At 44.4% G+C, this 6,364-nt stretch overlaps 1 non-coding gene across 1 annotated transcript; it reads left to right on the plus strand.

The window, feature by feature from the left end:
* Positions 1-502: 502 nt before the first annotated feature.
* Positions 503-640, plus strand: LOC114808459. Its single transcript, XR_003756307.1, has one exon. It is a non-coding gene; the product is annotated as a small nucleolar RNA SNORA7 (small nucleolar RNA).
* Positions 641-6,364: the final 5,724 nt, after the last annotated feature.

Here is a 6,364-nt window from a genome sequence, read left to right on the forward strand (position 1 = left end):
AGCACTTGGGAGAGTACAAAACAATTGAATCGGCAGATACGATCCCTGCCCACAAGTAACTTAAAGTCTAGAGGGGGTGACAGACGTGAAAATAAATTACAGATACAGACAGTATAAAATTGCTGACCATCATTCCCACTGGCCAGAGATCTTCTCAGTCCACTGCTCTCAGACTTGTCTGCACCCACCTAGGAAAGCTCCCTGTGGATAGGGAATGGGTCTACAACTCTGTTGTACTCTCCCAAGTGCTTAGTACAGTGCTCTGCACACAGTAAATAGTAAAGAAACAATGTGGCCTAGTGGAAAGAGCACGGCCCTGGGAGTCAGAATATTTGTGTTCTAATCCCAGTTCGGCCACATGTCTGCTTTGTGACCTTGGGCAAATCACTTTGCTTCTGTGTGCCTCAGTTACCTCACCTGTAAAATGGAGATTAAAACTGTGAGCCCCACATGGGACACGGACTGTGTCCAACCTGATTAGTTTGTCTCTACCTTGGCACATCCCCTCTCAGGGTCACACCCGGAGAGTTTCCAGTCCTCTACCAGTTTCGACTACGGGAGGGAGAGCCAAGCAGGGGCCTACCCATTCCATTCCTAGCTCGGGCAGTGGCTAGCAAGTGGAAGGCAGCCTGCTACAAGTCAGAACTCACCTGTGCTAGGCAGCAGCGGCATGTGAGAGAGTCGAGTGCGGAGACTCAGGTTTACTCCGTGGAAGGAAGCAATGGTAAACCACTTCTATATTTTTATCAAGAAAACTCTATGGATCCACTACCAGAACAATTGTAGATGGAGGTGGGGCGCTCTGGGAGAGACACGTCCATGGAGTCGCTATGGCTCGGAGACGACTTGACAGCATAAGACAAGACCCGGCCATAGTAAGCGCTTAACAAATACCATTAAAAAAAAAGTACTCAATAAATCTCACTGATTAATTGCTTGATCACCCCCAACGGTCTTCAGACTATTATATGTGCATCCAGTGAACATTCAATTGTTCATATATCTTACTTCATTGGCAAATACTACTCCCAAGGAGTATCTCAACAGTGTAACAGAACAAAAGGCAGAGTTCATGTGAGAAAATTCATGGGACCAATAGCTGTTGATGCAGCCCCAACTCAAACCCCCTCATTAAAGATAAATAGATATTTCCTCATTTCCAATTCTTCTTTCCTCCCACACATTCGAAAATGCTCTTCATTCTATGCTCGCTGGGCTAAAAAAAAGTTATATTTTTGGTCTGTCCTTATCTCCATATTCCAATTGCTACCTGCTGCAAGCCTCTACCATTTCAAAGGCTACATTTCAAAAAGCCACATCATAAGCTTTCAGACACGGAATGCTTCCTCTTGAAGACTGGAGGGTGGGGAGAAAAGGTCTTCTACTAAAGGTTAAGAGGGAAAGCTATTAAGTCATAGATGATTTTCCCTCTCATTCCTCAACGGCCACCTCCCTAAGAAGTTAGGGTGTGATTCCAGTGGATAGTAAAGTAAAATCATGATGCAAAGGCAAATGTCAATACACTTGGGCATTTGCGTTCAAATGACAAAATGTCATTTCTCACTATTACATATTCCAGGAATAGGTCCTCTCCCGGAAGCAAAAAAAAGCCTGAATTCCAAAGAGGACATGCCAAATGACAAAACAAAAGTAGGATATACGCCTGTGAGGCTAGGTAGTACTCTGGAGATTGTCTTAAAAATCAGAGATTGATATGGTAAATGGGATTGGTTTGTACCCAAATAAAGGAGACATAGATCAATATTAAGAGAGCTAGAATAGTACTTCATGGCCCTTTCTCATGGCCTCGTGGATAGAGCAGGGGCCTGGGAGTCAGAAGAACCTGAGTTCTAATCGCAACTCTGCCGCTTGCCTGCTGTGTGACCTTGGGCAAGTCACTTTGCTTCTCTGGGCCTCACTTCCCTCATCTGTAAAATGAGGATTAAGACTGTGAGCCCCATCCGGGACTAGGACTGTGTCCAACCCGATTTGCTTGTATCCACCCCAGCACTTAGGACAGTGCCTGGCACATAGTAAGCACTTAACAAATGCCACCACCATCATCACCATCATCATAAAAATTACATTTTTAGGGACTGACTATCGTTTTATGGGGAAAGGGAAACAACATAGCTCTTCCTTTCAATGAAAAAGTCTGGGGTCCAGGATAGGATCCTACAGGCTGACTTTTGCAGATATCAAAAGATAGCAAGCATCCACGAGACACAAGTGAGTTTACTCTAGCTACTGTCTGCCAGCAGCCTGTCGGATCCCGTTTCCATGGAAATTGGCATCCTATAGGTGGGAGGGAAAGATTATGTATGTGTGTTTCTATGTATTTATGTATGTATATGTATAGATGTATAGATGTAAAAATATTTTTTAGATAATGTTTTAAACCTCTTACCTTCTCGGTACCCATCTGATGCCGGTTTCCATGGCAATGGCATCGGAAAGGCCGCCACCCATTAGCTGAGAGCAGGAACTCGCATGTGGAGATCTCAGAAGACAGCTGGTGGTGATCAGTGCCAGCTAAGCAAAGCACCCAACAGCAACTGAAATAGGGTGGAGGAAGAGTGTTAAAAAAAAAAAAAAGGAATTTTAAGAATCCTGGAACTTTTAAAAAGAAGGGCTCGTTCAAAGATCAATACTGTGGATTGTTCAAGCTTTCCAAGAGCTGGCATCAGCCCCAGAGCTCAGTAGGAACCAACCATCCATAGGGATTCTTGACAGAAGCTACTGAGTAAATGGCTGGGCTCCATTCAAGGAGTTCCTCTCCTATTCATGTTCCATCTTGTTGAAGGTCAAGACAAGATCCTGGGAGGTGATATTACACCCAGATCAAAGTTCTCCCAAACTGACACATGAAAAAAAAATAATAATTCTTGAATGAATAAAGGATTTTCCCCATACGTGTTGAAAGGGAAAATAGGGCCCTGTGAAAATGGCTCTCTGCTAGAAATAAAGAAGAAACCTTGGGGGAAAAAAAAGACTGGCTATTAAACTAAACTATTAAGAATGGTTAGCATTTTACATTCCAAATGTGAAGTTATGTATTAGGGCTATTGCAATTTCAGAGTGCAGTGCAATGGATTCAGTAGAATGGTCTTGTAAATTGAAAAGCAAACTAATGTCTCTTCGGGCCCTGAAAACCAAGAAGGAAATTTGCTCCCAGGTGGAAAACTCTATGCAATCAACCAATGAATCTCTCACCCACAGAACAAGGGCTTTGTCTTTCTTATGAATTGTCTTTTCGCCGGGGCAGGATATGGGTCACTTCATAGAACATCAGAAAGAAAACGAGGAAGGGCAGAGAGACCCTTTGCAAATAAACTTCATTTTGGTACTTACAGACTCAATTCCAGAAAGGGAAGCATGCTTTTTTTCCCCCTCTTTAAAGTCTCTTTGTAAAAACTAACAAAAGGTCACCCCAGAAACATTTGGGAAAAAAAAAACAAACAATAAATCAGGATGCTATTGTTGGCTAGTAGTTTGAGCACCCCAGATAGGCCTCTCTACAGGGATAGACATTTTCCTCCTTCTCTCCTTACTACATACTATTGCCCTCAAAGTAAGCTCCTTGAGGGCTGGGATTGTGTCTAGGACTCTACTGTACTCTCCCAAGCACTTAATACAGTGCTCTGCATACAGTAGATGCTCAATAAATACCATTGATTGATTGATGAGGCTCTCCAACCTTCACCCACCAATACAGAGAGGGAGAAGAGAAGGATTGGGAGAGGGAAGGGTGAAGATTATCAGGGGAAACAAGGGAGAAAAAGATTGAGGGATAGGGAGGAGATGGAGGAAAAGGGAGAGGGAGGAGAAGAAGAGGGAGAGAAGGAAAGGGAGAAAAGAATGGGGGAGAGAGAGAGGGAGAGAGAGAAACAAAGGAGAGATTGTAAAAGGAGTGAGAGAGAGAACTAGATCAATTTCAGACAAAAAGTGAGCTTTCTTTTTAGAACACTCTTCCCTACCTGCCCCTGGACTCACATAAGATCTCCAGCCACATGTAAATGACTCTGAGTATAAGCCAACTTGATTCAAGAGTTTATTGAGACAAACCACAGTGCTTTGGACAATCAAATGCATCTTCTTCAAAACCTAGAGGAAAGAGATTATCACAGGCAATAGATAGGTGTCCCACCTCGAAGCAAGGCCTCTGGTCACTCGGATCTGATGAAACTTCTCTTGGGGACCTCCTCCTTCTCTTGGGGACCGCCTCTCAGAATCTGGCAATGAATGAAGGACAAGATAAGACTGTCAAGGGCAGCATGAATTTGGGGACTCGAGCCCCACAACAGGCTTGGATGAGCTCCAAGGCCATGAACTGAAACTGAAGGTTCCTCCAGCTTCTGCCCAAAGGAAGCTCTTAACTTAGATACTTGGATTCTGGCACCGCTCTCCAAAGAGCTTCCATAGAAAAGCAGCATGGCCTAGTGGATAGAGAGTGGTCCTGGGAGTCAGAAGGACCTGGGTTCTAATCCCAACTCTGCAACTTCTTTGCTGTGTGAAGTGTAAATCACTTCATTTTTCTGTACTGCAGTTACTTTATCTGTAAAAAAATGAAGATTAAGACTGTGAGCCTTATGTGGGGCATGGACTATGTCCAACTTGATTAGTTTGTATCTACTCCAGCTGTTAGTACAGTGTCTGGCACAGAGTAAGTGCTTAACAAATACCATAAAAAAAAAATGAAGGCACAACAAAAGTGCCCTGATAACAGTGACAACGACCACTTAAATGAGTAGTCTCACCTACAGGTTAAGCTCATTTTGGGCAGGGAATGTGTCTGTTATATTGTTACATTGTACTCTCCCTAGCATTTATTAATAATAATAATAATGTTGGCATTTGTTAAGCACTTACTATGTGCTGAGCACTGTTCTAAGTGCTGGGGTAGATACAGGGGAATCAGGTTGTCCCACGTCTTAATCCCCATTTTCCAGATGAGGTAACTGAGGCACCGAGAAGTTAAGTGACTTGCCCAAAGTCACACAGCTGACAGGTGGCGGAGCCAGGAATAGAACCCCGACCTCTGTCTCCTAAGCCCATGCTCTTTCCACTGAGCCACGCTGCTTCTCTGTGCTCTGCGTATAGTAAGTGCTCAATAAATACGATTGACTGACTGCAAGGACTGTGGATCCTGCATTCACCTAGTGAAATACGCATGCACTTATGGCTGAACTTCACCCTCAGTGGTGTCTTCTTCAAAGACAAAAGACATATATATGAAAGAAAACAACAAATGCAGCTTTTCAGAGGGAGAGTAGGTTGGTGAATTGATCACTCATGGGGAAAGGGGTCAAGACAGGGAAGCCTTTCTTTTCTAACTAGTGGCAAGGTAGACACTGGCAACGAGGAGCAGCATGGGCTAGTAGAAAGAGCTCGGGCCTCAAAGTCAGAGGACCTGGGTTCTAATCTCAGATCCACTGCAAGTCTGCTGTGTGACTGTGGGCAAGTCACAACCTCTCTGGGCCTCAGTTCCCTCATCTGTAAAATGGGGATTAAGATTGTGCGCCCCACATGAAACATGGACTCTGTCTAACTGGATTAACCTGTGTCTAACCCTGGGCTTAGTACAAGTAAGTGCTTAACAAAGTCCATTAAAGAAAAAGAAATGCAAGCTTGCCCATAAGTCCACCCGGCAGCATGCTCTAAAGAAGAAAACTCAACTTCCCCCAGGAACTCCGGCTGGGCAGGGGATAGGGGAAGTGTAGTGGCAGGGGTGGTTGCTCTAGGGAGGCTATGGCACTCAGAAGTTGCCACTGTTTCATCAGCAAACTGACAACTAGGCCCCGTGTCCAAATTTCCACCTAGTGTGGCTCCAATTTAGCTGCCAGGACCGGTTGCTTTTGTTTTGGCTTCAAGAACAAGCAGGAAAGCAGTGTAGCCTAATGGAAAGAGGCTGGACTGTGAGCCCATTGTTGGGAAGGGACTGTCTCTATCTGTTGCCGAATTGAACTTTCCAAGCACTTGGTACAGTGCTCTGCACACAGTAAGCGCTCAATGAATATGATTGAATGAATGAATGAATGAATGAATGAAAGAGCACAGGCCTGGGAGTCAAGAACCTGGGTTCTAAATCCAACTCTGCCACTTGTCTGCTGTGTGACCTTGGGCAAGTCACTCAACTTCTCTGGGTCTCAGTTACCTACACTTGTCAGCTGTGTGACTTTGGGCAAGTCACTTAACTTCTCTGTGCCTCAGTTACTTCATCTGTAAAATGGGGATTGAGACTGTGAGCCCCACGTGGGACAACCTGATTCCCCTGTGTCTACCCCAGTGCTTAGAACAGTGCTCGGCACATAGTAAGCGCTTAACAAATACCAATGTTATTATTATTATTATTAAAATGGGGATT

This window comes from Ornithorhynchus anatinus, chromosome X5, assembly GCF_004115215.2.
Source record: "Ornithorhynchus anatinus isolate Pmale09 chromosome X5, mOrnAna1.pri.v4, whole genome shotgun sequence".
Taxonomy (NCBI): domain Eukaryota; kingdom Metazoa; phylum Chordata; class Mammalia; order Monotremata; family Ornithorhynchidae; genus Ornithorhynchus; species Ornithorhynchus anatinus.